Genomic DNA, 22,116 nt, shown 5'->3' with positions numbered 1-22,116 from the left:
AAAGAAAGTGTAAAAGAACAGAATGTAAGCTGCTCTTTCATTTCTAATTTCAAAAAGCCCAACATTTATAAGAAACAATGAAAAGTAATCACACAAAAATGATTTTTACTGCTATGAAGAATATTCACGTGTGAATTGGTACAAACCACTTTTTTTTTACTTTTTTATTAATTTTTTAATTTTTTAAAAAATATAACAACAAACACAAACATTCTTAACTTATGATCATTCCATTCTACATATATAATCAGTAATTCACAATATCATCACATAGTTGCATATTCATCCTCATGATCATTTCTTAGAACATCTGCATCAATTCAGAAAAAGAAATAAAAAGAAAACAGAAAAAAAAATCATGCATACCATACCCCTTACCCCTCCCTTTCATTGATCACTAGCATTTCAATCTAAATTTATTTTAACATCTGTTCCCCCTATTATTTATTTTTATTCCATATATTTACTAAAAAAAGCATCAAACACAAGGTTTTCACAATCACACAGTCATATTCAAGAATATCTTCAATCATCTTCAAGAAACGCGGCTACTGGAACCCAGCTCTACATTTTCAGGCAGTTCCCTCCAGCCTCTCCATTACATCCTGACTAACAAGGTGATATCTATTTAATGTCCACAGTGATGCCCCGATAAATCCCAGAGTGATTTGAACAGTGAATAAAGAAATATTTGCAAAGTCCCCTTCAGGGAATGGTGAGAAAGGGGGAAAAGTCAACTTCCCCAAGTTGAATTCTTGATATTCTCACAAGCAGTGCAGACAACCAAATCTATAGGCTGAGATGTGTAAGAGTAACCTCCAGGATAACCTCTCCACTCTGTTTGGAATCTCTCAGCCATTGACACTTTATTTTGTCTCATTTCGCTCTTCCCCCTTTTGGTCAAGAAGTTTTTCTCAATTCCTTGATGCTAAGTCTCAGCTCATTCTAGGATTTCTGTCCCTCGTGGCCAGGAAGTTTCACACCACTGGGAATCATGTCCCACATAGAGAGCAGGAGGGCAGTGAGTTTGCATGTTGTATTGGCTGGAGAGAAAGAGGCCACATCTGAGCAACAAAAGAGGTTCTCTTGGGGTGACTAATTTCAAGTACGCTTGACCTATCCTTTGTGGGGTTAAGTTTCATATGAACAAACTCCAAGATTGGGGGCTCAGCCTATAGCTTTGGTTGTCTGCACTGCTTGTGAGAATATCAAGAATTCAACTTGGGGAAGTTGAATTTTCCCCCTTTCTTACCATTCCCTGAAGGGGACTTTGCAAATACTTCTTTATTCACTGTTCAAATCACTCTGGGATTTATCGGGGCATCACTCTGGACAAACAAATCACTTCTTGATCAAAGTGGAAACTTAGAATAATGGATTACTGCCAACTTCAATCACACATAAATTCCATTTCTCTGCTCAAAGGCCACAGATTTCTTTATTACATATGTAAGTCCCTGGGAAATAAAATTCTTTCTCCATTTTCTTAACAACAGAATTTTCAGTTACATTCCTCTACTGCTTTACGGAGGAAGAAGGAAGCACTTTTGAGTCCTAACAGCTGAAAATATTCCTGCAGATTTTCATAAGTAATTTATGCTGTCATGGAAACATGTTAAGTCTCTGTTCAAAATGTTACCTATATTTGTTATATTAAAATGCTCTTGAGGAAAAAAATGCTCTTGAGGAATGGAAGCAGGCTCCGTCATGAACTCTGATGGAGGCAGTCAGTGAATGCTGTGACTTGCCAAGTTATTTTCAGGAGGTGGTTAAGGGAAGTATTATTTGTAGATTAGAAAGAAAAGTCCACCCCTGAGCCTAGAAGGTCCAGGTGGCTTAGAGAGGCCTCTCTCTCCTTTTGGAGTGGAGTGGAAGATGACATCCCCAGAAATGACAAGGTTAAGGAAGAGCTTTATGATCTGTACATGTGTATATGCATGCATCTGTGAGCTTCTTCTTTGTGAAAAGCAGAAAAGGGAAATTTGTAAGAATGCCAACTTTCTAGTAATTTATAATCACTCTTTTCATTCACTAACGTCCATTAAACACATGTACACTTTGATTTAGAAATTGATTTCTAAAATATGGAAACCATACACTTGGGGGAAAAAAAGTCAGTATAAAAAGAAAAGTTTGAAGCTAGTCTAGAAAGAAGAGAAAATTTCTTACATAGAAATATCTGACCTGGGTAACAATTGGAAGTGGTGGGTGTCAGGGTTTGGGTCCCCTATTTAGGTGAGTGGCTCATTCTGCAGGCAACCATAGCCTAAGTCTAGCCGTGGCTGCAGGGGCTGCACATTACACAAAGAAAACCCATGTGCACAAGACGTATAGAATCACGAGGACGGATAGTTAAAAATGAAAACTGCTCAAACTAGGAGTCAACTTGATTCTTCATGAACTGAAACTGCATATTCACTAGGCACTGTGGCAGGAACTTCAGGAAAGAAAAAGGTTGAAAAATAAGAAACTTAGAGTCGGCAGAGGTGGAGGATAAGAGTACAGAGTGTGGTGGTGAAGAAAAGTAGGCATATAAATAAACCTTAAGTAGAAAAAGATAAGAGGCCATAAGAAAACTAACCTCCTTGCCCTGCCATTTCTCCATCATTGTCTGGGTTGATTAGCTACAGGAATGCTGGAGTGGTTGTACTGTAAGATCACAGAGTTATATGGCTAATTCTGAGGAGGAAAGGCTGCCCTGTTCTGGTTAGTTGGTCCTCAAAGACTGTGTCTGTTGCCTGAAGAAGGATGGCTCCTTAGACAGGAAATGGGAGTCCTCCAGGTGGGCACTGAAAGATGGGAGTGACTGCAGCCTCTCTTAGAATTCTGGGAGTGCATTCCTATTAAGGGAGTGTTTCAAGTATTCCCATTACTTAATGAGAGCTTGGGTCCTGGAGGGGATCACATGCCAAAAATGAGGGCCAACTGTTGACACTTTATTATTTGTACTTGTGGCCATCCTGGGGGCTCCAGAAACAATCAAATCAGGTCTTAGGACAAATCTGGTCTCTGTTCCATAGGACAGTGAGGAAAGAGTCAGGAATTGGACCCCCAACCTGCAGAAATGGGAATAAGTCTCTTAATCTCTGGAGTTTCCTTTTCTTTATTAAAGATGGCAGTGTCAGGACACCTGCAGAGGCCAGAAGCCAAGATGGTATGCAGTGGAGGAGTGAATGGCATGACTCCAGGTCTAGTTTATAAATTGAGCCCCATAAGCACATTCCCTTGCATGAGCTCATTTGGACTTCTGGCCTATCAGGGACCCAACCAACCCAGTTCCCCAGGCACAAAGGAGGCTATAAAATCAAGTGCATCCACTAATGAAGTATCAGTGGCTGAGAGAGTTCAAATGTAGTCAAGAGGCTACTTTGGAGGTCACTTTTATGCAAGATTCAGTTAGACAATGCTACCTATCATAACTTGCCAAACCCCAACCAACACCATTCCAGTCAGTCCTAAAGAACACCTAGGGCAATATACAAGATTCTACAAGGTTCCATGCACTAGGGTAACTTCCCAGAAACCTACAATTTTCAGATGGGTCCCTGGACCAGATAAGTCCTGAAACCTAGAGGGCCCAGCCTCTCCAGAGCATCAGCTAGATCCATCTCCCTACCCCATATTACTGACAGCCCCTACCAACATGAAAAAATTAGAATGGCCTTAGCCCAAATACCCCTAAGAGTGTGTTAGAAAGATCAAAGGTGATGGTGGAGTTTATACAGAGAAGGTAGGGTTTAACAAATGAGTATGATTGCTGAATCATTAAAATGATATTTCTTGGGCAGGCCACAGTGGCTCAGCAGACAGAATTCTCACCTGCCATGCCGGAGACCTGGGTTTGATTTCTGGTGCCTGACCACGCAAAAAAAAAAAAAAAAATATATATATATATATATATACACACACACACACATATTTTAGTCTCCAGCATCTTAGAGCAGCTAGAAGTAAAAATTAAAATTGCATCCCATACCAAACTCTGAAATCTGTTCTACAACTTATGTGCTGTGCTTTGAAATTTATTGCTTTTTTGTATATGTGCTATTTTTCACAAAAAAGAAAAAAAATTTGATTATGATGACAAAAAAAATTTATTCCTTCTAGCCTCTTATGTTCTGGAACAGCTAGGTACCATACCATGTCATGGCATGGTAGGCCATGACAAACTCTGGGATCTGTTGATAATATTTGTTGAAGAGTGCTTTGAAAACTATTGGTCTTTCCTTTCTTTGCTTTGTACATATGTTATATTATACGATTAAAAAAGTTAAAAAAAAAAAAAAAAGTCCAACTGGAATATCCCCTTCCCTAACACTCATTCCCTTTCAGTGAGGTGATCCCTGTGTCCTTTGATGTCTGGGACTTTCTTGTTCCAGCTTCTTTTTCTTTACATTGTGTTATTATTTATTTCCTAATCCTTCTCTCCTGTCAAACTGTGACACCCAAGAGGGCAAAGGTAGCTCTGGTCCCTCTCTGCATCCCTGGTGCCTAGATTGGAGGCTGGCACATTTCAGCAGGCACTCAATGTTGCTGAATAAATAAACAGTCTTTTGTCTTTTCTTTTTTAATTATAAAGGTACATAACAATCATGTTATTAATCTGTAAAATGGTCTTAATCTGTAAATATTCTCTATAAGTATTAGAAATAAAAATAAAAGATAACTCATTGCAACTATTTCCCAGTTTCTCTTTTGCCTTATATTTCTGTATGAGATTATACTTTAAATTTGTATGTGGCTTTTTTGAGTCAAGGTATATTTTCCTGGATGCCTTAGTTTGGACATTTTTATGGCCTTAGAACTGTAAATTTGTAATTTAATAAATTCCCTTCCTAAATGCCGAAAAAAAAAAATTTGTATGTGGCAAAATCTGTCAATCTTTACCATGTCTGCTCTTGAGATTATATTGTAAAAGTCCATCCCTACTTCACAGTCATATAAATATCTATATTTTCTTCTTCACACACTTTATACATTCAAATCTTTAAGCCATTGGTAATATATTATTATTTTCACATACACTGGCAAAGTGGTAAAAACTTCACAGTGCCCACTACTGGAAGATGGGGGGGAGTATAATGTGATCCAACACACCGGAGCCCAGCAGTGTGTCGGGCACATAATAGGTGGTCAATGAATATTTGTCAAATGAATGAACTAATGAATTAAGCCTCTAAAATTGCTGTCTTTTGATCTAGCAATTCCACTTCTAGGAACTTGTCATTAAGAGAACTGGACAAGAATGCATTTTCTCATGTTATTACAACTTTTGATCATCATTATTTATGAAAGCTACAAATCATTCCATTTTTAGAAATCTGAATGAATCCTATGTCTGATAGTGTAAAAATATTACATAGGTGGTCCTCATAATGCCATTTTTTTCTTGCATTTAATGTCACTTTTGTTTCTTGTTGCTATGATTCATTGGAAATGACATGCATTAAATTCTACTTTAGGCTGTAGTAGCTCTTTCCTATCTGAGGCATGGGAGCTCTGGGGGTGCCAGGGAGCAGGCAATCTGATGAATAGATTGATTACGGACTTCATTTATTCTGGTACAACTTACGTTTCTTGGTTTCAGTATCTTTCTTTTTCACGTTGTAATTTTATCCCCAGTAAGTCTTTCTTACTGATTGCTCTGAGAATAGCAGTAGGCATACTTTGAGGTGTCAGAATCTGACAAAACACTTACTAGACACACCACTTTCACATAGCAGGTGCTCAATCAATAATTTAAAAGTTCATTATTCATATCATGAAATCCCTAGGGGCTTCTTCAAAAATGAGGTCTAGAATCTCTTCAGGATGTTGCAGCATAAAACTGGTCATGTTAGTTACTTGCCTGGGCCAGCAACAGTGATTTGGTGCGGCTGACACCTAAGGGCAGAGGCTAGTTGCTAAGGGCAACAGAAGGGCCATCCTGCATTACTTCCTTATTTCCTTTCTATTCAAGAGGAGTGGGAGCCACTTATACATATTCACTCTTTAACCCACACTGCAGTCTTGCAACCATGGAGTCTCCCTGAGGCCCAGAGAGTTGCAAGAACTTGGTAAGTGGTGGTCAGTCAGTGGCAGGGCCAGCTTTGAACTCAGGTCTATTCAACTCTACATTTCAAACTCCAATAGCTCAGCTGTCAAATCTTGAAGCACTTTCATTTTTCTGTATCTTGCATGGGCCTGTCCTTTCCTTGAACATTTTTTTCTTTTCCTTTTCTATTGGGAAAACTGCTACTTACTTCACGACACAACTCAAATATAGGCAAAGAAGGTAGTAGAGAGAAAAAAGTTAAAGACACAAACCAACATAATTTATGGGGCCATGAGGAAAAGGCTCAAGTTCCTTTAGAAACATATGTATCATCCTCTACATCATCCCTGCCTAAGTCTCCATATTCCATTGGTTAGCAAACACTTACTAGACACAACACTTTCACATAGTAGGTGCTCAATCAATAATTTAAAAGTTGTTTCATGTCTCTGAGCTTCTGGGTGTTTATTCTGTTCAATAAACACCTATGTATCTTTAAGTTACACAAATTGCCTTTGAGACACTTTCAGCTGAGCAGGGGCAGTAAGCCAGGCCCATACACACACCACACACACACAGAAAACAAAGGTGAACAACAAGGGCCTGAAGAGATCACATGCTTGGGAAGCTCAAAGGTGTCATGGAGGAATAGAGGGGGCTTTTAGATGAGTGGAGGTTTTGAAGAAGAGAAGAGAGGCACTGAAATCCCAGCAATCTTTCTCTACTCTGAGCTCCCAGGGCTATTCATAGGAAGAAGAGTGACTCCTTACGCGGAGGAATGTGGCGTCCGTGTTTGGAGTCAGCTTTGGCAGCATTCCTCTGGCGCCCTAGAATGGTAGGTACAAGCTCTTCAGGACATGAGCTCTGGGTCTATAAACTTGAGCTTCCAGTGGGCAAACAAAGCCCTTCAAAACACCCGGATTTGGAGAGAGGCAATTAATATTTCACAGAATGCCTTCTTCAGATTGGTACACCTGCATTCTTTATCAGGTCATCAGGCTGGTGTCCTGGTGACTGAAAGCTTAGCAATTAGGGAAGAGCAAAGAGGAGGAAATGTGTCAGCAGCTGCTTTTTTCATAAAAACAAGCTCTCATTTTTAATACCCACGACAGGCAGAAGGACTAGAAATAAAATTCAGGGATAAATGACTAACTACGAGTCTGATATTTTCCTATTATTCTACATTAATCAGCTTATGCATACAAAAGGACAACAACCATCACAAAAAAACCCCACCTTTTCCCTTTTATTTAAATATTAAAATAAGGTTTGGTGATCAGTTGCATGTGTGGTTTACTTTGCCAGAGGGGAGGCACAACATGGGCCATGGCTGACGAGGTGCTATGGCCTGATTTCAAGGGCCTCTGCTAACACCAGGCCCATTGTCTTCCACTCTTGCTCCCCAAGCATCTCAGATATTGAAACCCATACCCCCAACCTCTCCTTGGTCTGTGCTTACTTCCACCCCTGCTCACAGAGTGCATCCCACTCTGCTGCAGTTGTCTCTTGGCAAGACTTTATCCTTCTCTGAACTGGAGGGTCCTTGAGGAGAGGAGCTGAGTGCACAGGCTTGCTAAGTGAGCGTGACTGCATGAGAATCACAGACTGGCAGAACTGGCACTTGAGGACTCTCTCACCTTATTTTACAGCTGAGGACTACCATGAAGGGCAACAGAAAGAAATAAAGAGAAATGAGGTGGAGTCAAGTACTGGATTCTTGGATGCCAAGGTAGGGAGCTCAGACTTAACTCTGGATGCAGAAGAAGCCACTCAAGACCTCAGAGCAAGGGAGTGATGAGACAATGCAGCTTGTACTTTGATGATGGGCTGTACTTTGGGTGACTCAGTCCACTAGGAGATGACAGGAGTAGGGAGAGAAGGGAGGTTGCAGATTCATGTATGCTTTATCTAATGATGACTTCAATGACAAATTTAGTGTCAGCTCTCTGCTATCCCATTATTTAATTCATTTATTGAGTTCCTAAAACAATTATAAGATGTTTACCATTTACCGAGGAACTATGAGGTGCCAAGTGCTTTACGCTCGTTTAATTTAAACCTCAGAAATCCCTCTTGAGGTAGTACTATTTAATTTCCATTTTTTGGATGAGGAAATAGTTCAGAGAGGTGAAGGTCCTAAGGCCTCAGAGACTGTGAGCCAGGACTGAGTCAGCACCAGGGATAATAGGTAAGGAGCTCACAAACTAGTGAGGGGCAAAGGAGAAAAATCACCAGTCATGGGGGATAAGAGGTACTATCAAAGAGAAACACAAGAGACTGTAAAGGGGCGACAGATGAAGTCTTACTGTGGTCAGTAACAGAAAAAGTGCGTTACAAATTGAAAACAGGTCCACTACCCCATTATTTATCTTTTCAGAGCAAAGTCAGACTATGCCAACTGCAAGAAGAAAAAACTGAAAGCAGAAGGAAAATAAGCAGAGCATCACTGCATGGAATTCAAAAATCACGTTCATGCTTATAATCACTTAACAAAGAAGCCCTTGCATGTGATTTTCCAACAATGGGATTTGCTATTCTTCTGCCTCAGGACTCTGGGGTCATTAGGGAAGCCCCAGGGACCCTTGGAGAGAAATGGCTATTGTCCAGCAGCAGATGGGCCCATGAGGGCCCCCCACCTCATTAGGTTGCTGCAAGGAACAGGGTAAAGAGATAAATCAATTGGGGGTGGGGGCAGGGACACAAAAAGGTGCTGACTGTGGGAGAACCAGCATCGAAGGGGTCAGGAACTGAGACACCCCCAAACAGCCACTACCCTGCTTGCACAGCTATGTCTATACATGTGTATATGTGTCTATGAGCATGTACGCTCTGGCCAGAGAGTAAGAGGAGGGAGGGTTGGTAACTGAAGGACAAGAAATTAAGGGGAGGGGTGATTTGCTCTGAGAGTAGTCATGATAATGGTGAGGACAATGAAAGCAGTTTACATTTCAGAGAAGCTTCTCGGTAATTGAACTGTCTGAAGTACATCTAAAATCATCCATTTAATCATCACAGTGACCCTATGAGATAGGCGCTATTCTTGCTATGACCTTTTCACAGATGTGGAAACAGGAGCTGAGCATGGTTAAGTGACCTGACCTTGGATAGTAATAAATGGGGTTAAACGAGAGTAACACAATCAGTAGTAGTGTCCCATGACAGAAATGGAAGGTGCAGCTGAAGCACGGAGACAATATCATATTTCAAGGGGAGGCACATGACCATGATTCAGGATGTTCAATAGAAAGGCTGAGAACCAGTTTCTTGGCTCTTAAACTCCTCTCACCACATGGAAAGTATTTATAAAAGGCCAGGAGTTGGAGATGATAGTGGAAGGAGGGAGAGGTTGTTGGTGAGAATTCGGTGTGCTGTGAAGGGGCTGCTTCTCCCTTATCTGAAATCGAGAGGCTCAAAGGCATCTGGATCTTGGAGAACACTGTGCACGCCCACCTGAACTGACTTGTACCTGGAAGTGTAAAGGACAGCTCGGGGCTGGCTACCGGCCCAGGAGAGGGAAGGAGAAATAGCTGTATTGGGGTGACCTGCAGTCTCTGCTGGAACAAAGAATACACTTTCCCCTGTCGCAGGTGGGGCCAAGAGATCTCAGCAGAAAGAAGCAGGATGGACCATCGGATGCCCAGAACTGAGAAAGGAGGGTAGGACCAGCCAGCAGGATTCACCTGTGGGGCAAGGGGCAAGATCTGCAGCAATGGAGGGGGTCCTCCAAAGAACCAAGCAAAGCGCCCACAAGAGAGAGTCCATACCTGCTGGTGCAGAGAGCTCTAATCCAAGACCACACCAGTTCAAGCAAGAACTCTCCTTCTTCTCTCCCCTTGCCCTCTTTCGCTCCCAGTATGCCAATCCTGAAAAGGTTAGGAGCTGTGGGATGGGAGTTGGGGTAGCAGAGACATCCACTTCAATCTTGTTCCCCACAGCAGGCTTCTCTGGAGCAGACCTGAGTTGCAGGACTGCAAAACACTAACTTCAAAGAGGCATGGACATTTTAATGACTGACTGGAGGACTTTTATTTACTGAAAATTGGCAGACAAATTATGGGACTTGCCCAGCATTTCATGCCAGGGTAGAGAAAGAAAATGCCCCACAGAAGAAATTTAAAGGGATAGTGGAAAACAAAAATAAAGCCACTTTACAATTATGTCCTATGAGTTGTGTTCATTGAATGTAAAAATACATGAACAATTATTGAAAATTTACTGTTTAAGAGAAGCTTTAATAATTGCTTTACATGTATGATCTAATTTAATCTCAAACCATCCCTTCAAGATAGATATTATTATTCCTACTTTACTGATTAGTACACAGAGACTAAGAGAAGTACAGAGACCTGCCTAAAGTCATACAATGGGTAAGTGGCAGTGCCAGGATCTAAACTCACAAGGACTCCAAGTCTGACTTTTTCTTTTGCATCTTTGCCTGAGTTCACAGGGTAGGAGTTTGACATTCTGTATCAGAAGCACAATTATTCTGAATTAAATCTGCTCTTGTGCATTCAATAAAGATTTCACTGGAAAGGATAAAAGCCTTTGCTCTATATACTAACTGAGCTGAAATTTATTCTTTGAGACCAAAGGGTTTGAAAAGAAAACAGTTTATCCCATATCTGCCATCATTTGACTGTTTAATATAAACCGCAGTCATCATAACCCAATGAAACAATGCAGGAGGCTAGATCAAGAGCTAAATTAAAGTTTGCAAAACAAGGCAGTAAACATACTGGCAGAGGGTGAGGGTGGTGTCATTTGGAGCGAGCTGCTCTAAAGAACAGTAAGGGAATAATAGGGAGAGGAGCATCAGCGGACAGGGAGAAAGAAGGGGAGAATAGAAGGAGGCTGTAAGAGTAAATCTTGTTGACAGGGAGCAGAAGTCCCATTCTTATTCATGAGATTCCTACTGAATTTTAATACCTTCTGTTACTACATTTTAAATATCCATAGCAATAACATACCCTGAATAAGGAAAAAACCGACCCTACCTTGGAGAAGAATGCTTGAAAAAAGCACACTGCTGGGTTTCAAATCTGTATTGTGTGTGCATTTGCTGCTGTTATAATAATCACAACCACCACCACCACCACCACTGTCATTATCATTATCTTCCTCAAGGAGCTCTAACTGATCTGTCTCCACCCTCTCCCTGAAATCAACCTGCAAGCGACACAGAACCAGCAGGTGACTCCTGGTCTTAAATACTTCCTCTGGTCCCCACTGCCTGCGGGATAAAGCAACAACCATTAGCATGGCACACAAAGTCCTTTACATATCAATTCTAACTTCCCCCTCTCTTTTGTTTATTTGTTCAAATATTTTCTGAGATCCCACTATGTGCCAGCATTGTGCCTGACATCTCTTCAAGCCCCTTCTCTTGGGAACCCTATCCAGGTGGCCACAATTCCCCAGTGGGCTTGCCCTTTCTACATTCTCTCCTTTGCTCAGAATGCCCTTGTCTGCCATGATCCCCAAGCTCAAAAAGCTATCTTCTTTCTCTGCTACTCATTCATTCTGCCAAAAAGAATAACTGACTTTCTGATATATGTTTTCAAACAGGGAAATCATAACACTTCATAGGAATACCTGCTATAATACTGTAGTAACATTATTCCTTTAACATAGCTGTTTCCCTACTAGACTGTGGGGCAGGAAATGGGGGAATGAATTGGGGGACTCAGGCTTATTTTTTTTTGGAAAAAATTTCAAGCATACCATATACTTTGCCCATTTAAAATGTATAATTCAGTGGCCTTTAGTACATTCATAATGTTGTACAACTATTACTTCTATCTAGTTCTAAAACATTTTCATCATCCCAAAAGGAAACTCCATACCCATTAGCTATCCACTCACCATCCCCTCCTCCTGCTCACCCCTGGCAACTAGTCTGCTTTTTGTCTCTATGGATTTACCTATTCTGCATGTGTCATATAAATGATATCATTTAGTACGTGTCCTTTTGGGTCTGGCATCTTTCACTTAGCACGTTTTCAAAGTTGATCCATGTTGTAGCACGCATCAGTGCTTCATTCCTTTTTATAACTGAATAATATTTCATTGTACAGATATACCACATTTTATTTCATATAACATTTCATATAAGCTCAATCATAACAGTATTTGTCCTTTTTGTGTTTGGCTTACATTTTAATTTGTTGAAGCTGCCAGAATGCAGTATACCAGAAATGGAACGGCTTTTAAAAGAGAATGTCTTAATTTGTAAGCTTACAGTTCTAAGGCATTAAAATGTCCAAACTAAGGCCTCCAGAGAAAGATACTTTGATTCAAGAAAGGCCAATGGATCTAGAACACCTCTGCCAGCTGGGAAGGCACATGGCAACATCTGCTATGTGCCTTCTGGCTTTTTGTTTCATGAAGCTCCTCTGGGGGATTCTCCCTTTTCATCTCCAAAGGTCTCTGGTGGTGTTGGCACTGAAGCTTTTCCCAAAATGGCTCCCCCTTAAAGGGCTCTGGAAAGCAACCCCATCTTGAATGGACAGCAACACATCTCCATGGAAACCACCTAATCAAAAGTTGCTACCCACAACTGGGTGGGTTATGTCTCCATGGAAACAATAAAAAAGATCCCATTCAGCAATATTTTATTAAGATGAAAGAACATGGCTTTTCTGGCACATATGAGAATTTCAAACTGGCACAGCTTATTTTACTTATGATGTGTTCAAAGTTCATTCATTTTGTAGCATCTAATAACACCTCATTGCTTTTCATAGTTGAATATTATTCCATTGCATGAATATGCCACATTTTGTTCATCTATTCATCTGCTGATGGACACTTGGGTTGTTTTCACCTTTTGGCTATTATGACAATGCTTTTGTGAACATTCATATAGAAATAGCTATTTGGGTCCCTGTTTTCAAATCTTCGGGGCATACACCTAGCAGTAGAATTGCTGGGTCATGTGGTAGTTCTATGCTTAACTTTTTGAGGGACTGCCAAACCATTTTCCATAGCAGCTGTATCATTTCACATTCCCACCAGCAATGTATAAGAATTCCAGTGTCTCCACATCTTCACTAACACTTGATATTGTCTTTCTCTTTTACTTCAGACATCCTAGCGGGTGTGAAGTGGTACCTCATTATGGTTTTGATCTACATTTCCCTGATGGCTAATGATATTGGACATCTTTTCATGTGTTTATTGGCTATTTGTATCTCTTCTTTGAAGAAATGCCTATTCAGATCTTTTGCCCATTTTTAATTGGGTTATTTGTCTTTTTATTAATGAGTTATATGAGTTCTTTATATATTCTGGATACAAGTTCATTAACAGATATATGATTTTCAAATATTTTCTCCCATTCCATGGGTAGTCTTTTTACTTTCTTGGTGGTAGGGTCTGCAGCATAAAATATTTTTAATTTTGATCTATTTTTTCTTTTGTTTCTTTTGCTTGGGGGGTTGATTCTAAGAAACCATTGCCCAGCCCAAGATCATGAAGATTTATTCTAAGAGTTTTTTTCTTTAATTTTTATTAATAAAACCAATCAACATACAATATGAACATTCTTTTTTTATCAAATAGTTGTATATTCATCATCATGATCATTTCTTAGAACAGTTGCATCAATTCAGAAAAAGAAATAAAAAGAAAACAGAAAAAATATTTATACATACCATACTCCTTACCCCTCCCTTTCATTGATCACTAGCATTTCAATCTACTAAATTTATTTTAACATTTGTTCCCCTATTATTTATTTATTTTTAACCCATATGTTTTATGCATTTGTCCTTAAGGTAGATAAAAGAAGCATCAGACCCAAGGTTTTCACAACCACATAGTCATATTACGAAAGCTATATCATTATACAATCATCTGTTCTAAGAGTTTTATAGTTTTAGCTTTTATATTTAGGTCTTTGGTGTATTTTTTGTTAATTTTTGTGCATGGTGTGATGTAGCCATCCAACTGCATTATTTTGCATGTGGATATCCAGTAGTCCCAGCACCATTTGTTGAAAGGACTTCTTTCTCCACTGAAATGTCTTGGCCCTTTTGTTGAGGAGTGTGGATATAGTTTATTATGAATATTTTACTTAAATATTTAAAAGAGGTTTACTTGATCTATCATAGAATATTACAATAGTGTAGACCAGAGGCAAAATTTCAGACTATTTATGTCAGGACTTGAATTGTACAGTTGTGACCTACTAGTCAATCTGAAAAATAAATTCCCCCAAATTCCTTGAGTATGAATTGAATTTATCTAATGCAGCCCTATACTGCCTTCCAGTTTTCTACTCATACCCTTCCTAAACTCATTATTCATTTAAAAGTCAAAATATATTTTAAAAATCCACAACTGAGGGGGTGCAAGGGTAGTTCAGGGGTGGAATTCTCACCTGCTACGCAAGAGACCTGGGTTCGATTCTGGCCCATGCACTTCCCAAAAACAAGCAAATAAAAGAAAGAAAAAACAAAAGTTCAACAAATGGCGCTACAATAATGGGATACTCACATGGAAAAAGAATGAAATGTGACCCCTGCCATACAGCATATAAAAAAAAAAATCCATACTGAATTTTAAATTACAAGATTCTTAACTTAAAAAGCCTTCAAAAAGGGTAGTGATTTTGAGCATTTCATTAATAACAAGGATTTATCACTTTCTAAGAACAACTGTTCTTAAACTTGAGTGCCAAACACTACCTGGGAATTTGCTAACAATAAAAATTCCTCCAGTTCCACCCTTGCAATTTTTTTATTACCTCACCACCAATACTTTGCACTGGTGTGGAACATTTCTTAATATTCATGATAGCATATTTTTATAATTGTACTACTAATCAAAATCCACGGTTTAACTTAGGGTTCATTGTTTGTGTAGTTTCATGGATTTTTTAAAAATTAAAAAATTTTATCTGTTACCATATATATAATCTAACATTTCCTCTTTGAATCATATTCAGATATATATTTCAGTGCTGTTAATTTTGTTCACAATGTTTTGCTATCATCACCACCATCCATTACCAAAAAATTTCTATCATTCCAAATAGAAATTTGGAATTCTTTACATTTTAAGTCTTAACTTCCCATTCCCTATCCCCACACAGTCCCTTGTAATCTATATTCTAGATTCTGACTCAATAAATTTGCTTATGTTTCAAAATGGTGAGACCATAAAATATTTGTCTTTTGTGTCTGGCTTGTTTCATGCAACACAGTGTCTTCAAGGTTCATCCATGTTGTTGCATGTATCAGAACTTCATTCCTTTTTATGACTGAATAATATTCCATTGTGTGTATATATGACATTGTGTTTATCTATTCATTGGTTGATGGATATTTGAGTTGCTTCCATCTTTGGCAATTGCGAATACTGATGTTGTGAACATCACAGAGTAAATACCCATTTGAATCCCTGCTTTCAATTCTTTGGGGTATATACCTAGTAGTTGGATTGCCAGGTTATATGGTAGTTCTATACTTAACTTCCTGAGGAACTGCTAAACTGTCTTCTACAGCTGCTGTACCATTTTATATTGCTACCAGCAATGAATGAGTGTTCCTATCTCTCTGCATCTTCTCCAAACTTGTTTTTTTTTTTTTTTTAAATAGCAGCCATTCTAATGGATATGAAGCAGTATCTTATTGTGGCTTTGATTTGCATTTCCCTACTGGTTAAGGATATAGAGCATTATTTTATGTGCTTTTTTTGTTGTTGTTATTTGTATATCTTCTTTAGAGAGATGTCAGTGCAAGTCTTTTGCCCATTTTTTAATTGGGTTGCTTGCATTTTTGTTGTTAAGTTGAAGGATTTTTAAAAATATATATTCTGAATACTAATCCTTTATTAGATATGTGGTTTCTAAATATTTTCTCTTATTGTGTAGGTTGTCATGATAGTCCTTTAAGGAACAAAAATTTTAAATTTTGGTGAGGTCCCAGTTATCTATTTCACCCTTTTTTGTTTGTACTTTGGGTGTAAAGTCTTAGAAATTATTGTCTAGCACAAGGTCCTGAAGATGCTTCCCTATGTTTTCCTCTAGAAGTCTGATAGTTCAAGCTCTTATATTAAGTTCTTTGATCCATTTTGACTTGAATTTCATATATGATGTGAGGAGGGGGTCTTCCTTCTTCTTTTTGCAAATGGAGTTCCAGTTTTTCCAGAACCATTTGTTGAAGAGACTATTGTTTCCAAATCGAGTGATCTTTACCACTTTATCAAAAATCAGTTGGCCATAAATATGAGGGTTGATTTCTGAGCTCTGAATTGTATTCCATTGGTTTATATGTCTGTCCTTGTGCCAGTATCACGCTGTTTTGATTACTGTGGCTTTGTAATAAGTTTTAAGATCAAGGAAGTGTGAATCCTCCAATTTCATTCTTCTTTTTTCAAGACGGCTTTAGATATTTGGCACCCCTTACCCTTCCATATAAATTTGATGAATGGCTTTTCCATTATGCAAAGAAGGTTGTTGGAATTTTGATTGGGATTACATTGAATCTATAAATTGTTTTGTGTCGTATTGACTTAGTCTTCCAATCTATGAACACGGACTATCCTTCCATTTATTCAGGTCTTCTTTAGTTTCTTTTTCTTTCTTCTTTTCTTTGTATGCATGTGGCTGGGGCGACATTTCATTCTTTTTCCATGTGAGTATCTTGTTATCACAGCACAATTGGTTGAATTTTTTGTTTGTTTGTTTGTTTCCTTGCTTGTTTTGTTTTGTTTTCTGGAAATGCAGGGGCTGGGAATTGAACCTGGGTCTCCCGCATGGCAGATGAGAATTCTACCACTGAACTACCCTTTACCACCCCACCCTTTCTTTGGTTTCTTTTAGCAATGTTTTGTAGTTTTCTATGTATAAGTCCTTGGTTATATTTATTCCTTGATATTTGATTCTTTTAGTTTTGCTATTGTGAATGGAATTTTTTCCCTTGATTTCTTCTTTTGATTGTTCATTGTTGACTATAGAAACACTACTCATTTTTTGGATGCTGATCTTGTATCTTGACACTCTGCTGAACTCATTTATTAGCTCTAGGAGCTTTGTTGTGGATTTGTCAGGGTTTTCTGTATATAGGATTATATCATCTGCAAATAGGGAAATTTTTACTTCTTCCTTTTCATTTGATGTCATTTATTTCTTTTTCTTGCCTAATTGCTCAGGCAAGAACTTCCAGTAAAATGTTGAAAGTAGTAGTGGCAGTGGGCATCCTTGTCATGTTTCTGATCTCAGAGGGAAAGCATTCAGTTTTTCACCATTAAGTGGAGTGTTAGCTGTGAGCTTTTCTTATATGCCCCTTATCATATTAAGGAAGTTTCTTTCTAGTCCTAGTGCTTTAAGTTTTTTTTTTTTTTTTTTTATCAAGAAGTGGTGCTGTATTTTGTCAAAAGGCTTTTCTGAATCAAATGAGATGATCATTTGGTCTTGTTGCTTCATTCTGTTAATGTCATACATTAATTAATTTTCTTATGTTGAACCAGTCTTGCATACCACTTGATCATGGTGTGTAATTCTTTTAATATGCTGTTGGATTTGGTTTGCTAATATTTTGTGGAGGATTTCTGTATCTATAGTCATGAGAGATATTGACCTTCAGTTTTCTGTTCTTGTATCTTTATCTGGCTTTGGTATGAGAGTGATGTTGGCCTCACAGAATGAGTTAGGGAGTGTTCTCTTCTCTACAGTTTTTTGGAAGAATTTGAGCAGAACTAGAGTCAAGCCTTCTTAGAATGCCTGGTAGAAGTGCCCTGAGGAGTCATTTGGGTCCTGAGCTTTTTTGTTGTTGTTGGGAGGGTCTGTTGTTTTGTTTTCTTTTGTTTTAATGACTGATTCCATTTCTTTATTAGTAATTGGTTCATTGAGATCTTTTATTTCTTCTTGAGTCAATGTAGATTGTTTGAGTGTTTCTAAGAATTTTTCTATTTCATCTAGGTTATATAATTTATTGGCATACAGTTGTTCATAGTATACTCTTATAATCCTTTTTATTTCAGTGGGGTTGGTAGTAATGTCCCCTTTTCATGTCTGATTCGTTATTTATAACCTCTTTCTTTTTCTTTTTTAGTGAATCCTTTATTGTCCTGTATGGGCATGGCACAACTGATTTTGTATAGAACAGGTAGTTCTCATTTCTTAATTAGTTGCCCTGCACTTTCTCTTCCATACTGACTACAGTATCCACCATAATTCCTATGTCTTCCAATGAACAAGTTCTCTCCACTTCAGAGGCCTTCTGGGAAAGGAAGTAGAAAGATTTCCTATGTAGTAACCAATTTTCATCCTCTAGTCAAGTAAGACCTGTGAACTGCAAGTCTTTTTAAAAACCTTCTCTTCAGAACATCACAATTAGACATCAGAGAGCCACAGTAATTACTTAAGCTGTTTTAGGAGGTTCTTTAGGTAAATCAAGAAGCTTCTGCGTAGATTGTTCAGGAGGTTGTGAAAGTTTGCTTACAGGTTCAAGCAAGTTCCGTCTCCTTGCAGCTTCTCTGTTTGAAGTTTTAGATGTCTGGCTGGCATTTTCAAGTACCAACTCTTTGTCATCCCTAAGCTTGTGATCATTGCTTAACTTCCAGTTTTCACCCAACATTCGATAAAAGCTCTCTTCCAATTTTTTCAATTTCATTTCCTGGTGAGGTTTTATAACCTTCTCTATGTATCTGCTGGCCTTTTCACTCTGTGCCTCTTGCTCTTTTTTTCTCACAAGTTTTTGCCTTTTCTCATTCTTCTCTTCTTTCAGATGAACTTGGGAAGATTTAAATGAATTAAGCCATGATGTAGTCACAGAAATGGTTAAAGTAAGAGTACGCAGTAAGAAAATCTGGCCACATAGCAAAATGAGATCTTGAATTCCTCCCACAGTTGCACGGAAGATCAAATGAGATGATAAACAGCACTTGGCTTATAATTAGGACTCAAATCGGGACTTATTCTGTGCCAGTCTCCCCCTTATGTTTATTGCTCCAGCCTCCCCTCTCTTTTTCTTTTTGTCAGTCTAGCTAAAGGTTTGTCTATTTTTGTTGATCTTTTCAAAGAACCAACTTCTGGTTTGTTGATTCTATTGTTTTTTGTTTTCTATTTCATCTACCTCTGTTCTAATCTTGTTGTTACTTCCTTCCTTCTATTCACTTTGGGTTTAGTTTGCTCTTCTTTTTCTAGTTCTTCCAGTTTTGGGGTTAGACCTCTGATTTGAAGTCTTTCTTCTTTTTTTTTGAAGGCTGTGATGGCGGGGTCACATTTCATTCTTTTTCCATGTGAGTATCCCATTTTTCCAGCACCATTTGTTGAATTTTTTGTTTGTTTGTTTGGTTTTGTTGGTTTCTTTTGTTTGTTTGGGAAGTGCATGGGCTGGGAATCAAACCTGGGTCTCCTGAACGGCAGGCAAAAATTCTACAACAGTAGAATTCAGTAGAACTACCTTTGTACCCCCTTTCTTCTCTTTTATTTTTATATTATTTTATTATTATGATTTTACACGGGCAGGAACCGGGAATTGAACCCATGTCTCCGGCATGGCAGATGAGAACTCTGCTAGTGAGCCACCATGGCCTGCCCTTTTCTTCTTTTTTAATGAAAACATTTAGAGCTATAAATTTCCCTTTCAACACTGCCTTTACTGCATCCCATAAGTTTTGGTTTGTGGTATTTTCATTTTCATTTGCCTCAAGATATTCCCTAATTTCATTTCAGATTTCCTCCTTAATGCATTAGTTGTTTAAGAGTATGATGCTTAATTTCCACATATTTATGAATTTTCAATTTCCCTCTCTGTTACTGGTTTCTAGCTTCATTCTGTTGTGGGCAGAGAATAGACCTTGTATGATTTTGATATTTTTGCATTTATTGAGGCTTGTTTTGTGACCATCATATGGTCTATCCTGGAGAATGATCCATGTGCACTTGAGAAGAACGTGTATTCTGTTTCTGTTGACTGCAGTAGTCCATATATGTTTGTAAGGTCTAGTTGGTTTAGTGCATAATTCAAATCCTGTACTTCCTTATTGATCTTTTGACTAGATGTTCCATTTATTATTGAGAGTGGTGTGTAAAGTTTCCCCTACTAATGTAGAGCCACAATTTTCTCCCTTCAAATCTGTCAGTATTTGCTTCATATATTCTGGGTCTCTGCTTTTAGGGGCATGTGCTGGTTTGAAAGGATGTGTGTCCCCTAGAAAAGTCATGTTTTTTTTTTTTTTTTTTTTTTGTAGCTCATGCAAGAATTTATTTATATTTGGAGTGTTAATCAGTGGGACATATACAACCCCTTTCAATCATGTTCACCTTCAATATAAGGCCATTCTCTTTTAATCCATTCTTGTGCGTGCAGACCTATTATAGGGAACCGAAAAGCCATGTTTTAATCCTAATCCCATTTTGCAAAAGCAGCCATTTCTTCTAATCCCTAATTCAGCATTGTATGTTTGAAACTGTAATTAGATCATCTCCCTGGAGGTGTGATGCAATTGAGAGTGGTTGTTGAGCTGGATTAGGTGATGACATGTCTCCACCCATTCGGGTGGGTCTTGATTAGTTTCTGAAGTCCTATAAAAGAGGAAACATTTTGGAGAATGAAAGAGATTTGGAGAGAGCAGAGAATGCTGCAGCACCACAAAGCAGAGAGTCCATGAACCAGCGACCTTTGGAGATGAAGAAGGAAAACGCCTCCTGGGGAGCTTCATGAAACACGAAGCCAGGAGAAGAAGCTAGCAGATGATGCCGTGTTTGCCATGTGCCCTTTCGGATGAGAGAGGAACCCTGGCCGTGTTCACCATGTGCCTTTCCAGATGAGAAAGAACTCTGACTGTGTTCGCCATGTGCCCTTCCAGATGAGAGAGAAACCCTGAACTTCACTGACCTTCTTGAACCAAGGTATCTTTCCCTGGATGCCTTTAATTGGACATTTCTATAGACTTGTTTTAATTGGGACATTTTCTCAGCCTTAGAACTGTAAACTAACAACTCATTAAATTCCCCTTTTTAAAACCATTCCATTTCCAGTATATTGCATTCAGGCAGCTAGCAAACTAGAACAGGGCATATATATTTTTAATCGTTTTATCTTCTTTTTGAATGATCCCCTTTATCAGTATATAATGACCATCTTTCCTCCTCATAACTGTTTTTTACTTCAAGTCTATTTTATCTGATATTAGTATAGCCACCCCAACTCTCTTTTGGTTACTACTTGCATAGTATATATTTTTCCAACCTACTTGTGTCTTTCACTTTAAGGTGAGTCTCTTGCAGATGGCATATAGTTGGATCATGCTTTCTTATCCTTTCCCCAATCTCTGCCTTTTCACTGGGGAGTTTAGACCATTTACATTTAAAGTCACTACTGATAATACAGGACGTTTTCTTCCATTTTTCTATTTAGACTTTGTTAGTCATACCTTTTTTATGACTCACATCCATTAAAGCCTACTCATATTTATTTGTTTTTGTGTGTGTGTGTTATGCCATATTGAGTGCTTTCTTACTTTTATCTGGATATATTTTTCATCTATTTTCCTTGTGGTTACCATGGAGTTAAAGTTTAACATACTAAATATATACTAATCATATTTGGTTTAATACCAACTTGACTTCAATAGCAGACACATATATTTTTCCTATACACTTCTATCTCCCCACCATTTTTTATATTTGTTACCACTTATATCTTTGTACATGTATGTCCAAAAACCTAGATTTATCATTACTTTTTAGGCATTTTCATTTTAACACCTGCAGGAAGTAAGAAGTAGAGTTACATTCAGCACCAGAGAATTCACACTAGAGAGAAACCATTTAACTGTAAAGTATGTGGGAAGGCTTTCAGACAACGTTCATCTCTTCTGAGTATGAGAATTCATACAGGAGAAAGGCCTTATAGATGTAAAGAATGTGGGAAAGCTTTTAGTCAGAGCTTATCCCTTACTAATCATCAGAGGACTCATACAGGGGAGAAACTCTATAAATAGAATGCATGTGGAAAACCTTTCAACTGAAATTCATTCCACATTGAGTATCAATTCCTCCTGGCAAGAAAGTGATGAAGTGTAATCAGTAATGGGGAAAACATCAAAATACTGACCTCTTCAAACAACAG

General features: G+C 38.4%; 1 protein-coding gene and 1 pseudogene across 1 annotated transcript in view; both read right to left on the bottom strand.

The window, feature by feature from the left end:
* The window catches only part of MAP6 (microtubule associated protein 6), a 103,959-nt gene that overhangs the window by 28,845 nt on the left and 52,998 nt on the right, over positions 1 to 22,116 (bottom strand). The window lies entirely within an intron of this gene.
* Positions 18,110 to 22,116, bottom strand: part of LOC143643903 (UBX domain-containing protein 8-like) — a 55,330-nt pseudogene continuing 51,323 nt past the window's right edge.

Source organism: Tamandua tetradactyla, chromosome 8, assembly GCF_023851605.1.
Source record: "Tamandua tetradactyla isolate mTamTet1 chromosome 8, mTamTet1.pri, whole genome shotgun sequence".
Lineage (NCBI taxonomy): Eukaryota > Metazoa > Chordata > Mammalia > Pilosa > Myrmecophagidae > Tamandua > Tamandua tetradactyla.
Note: the sequence above shows the minus strand (reverse complement) of the source record. Positions and strands in the feature narration are given on the sequence as shown.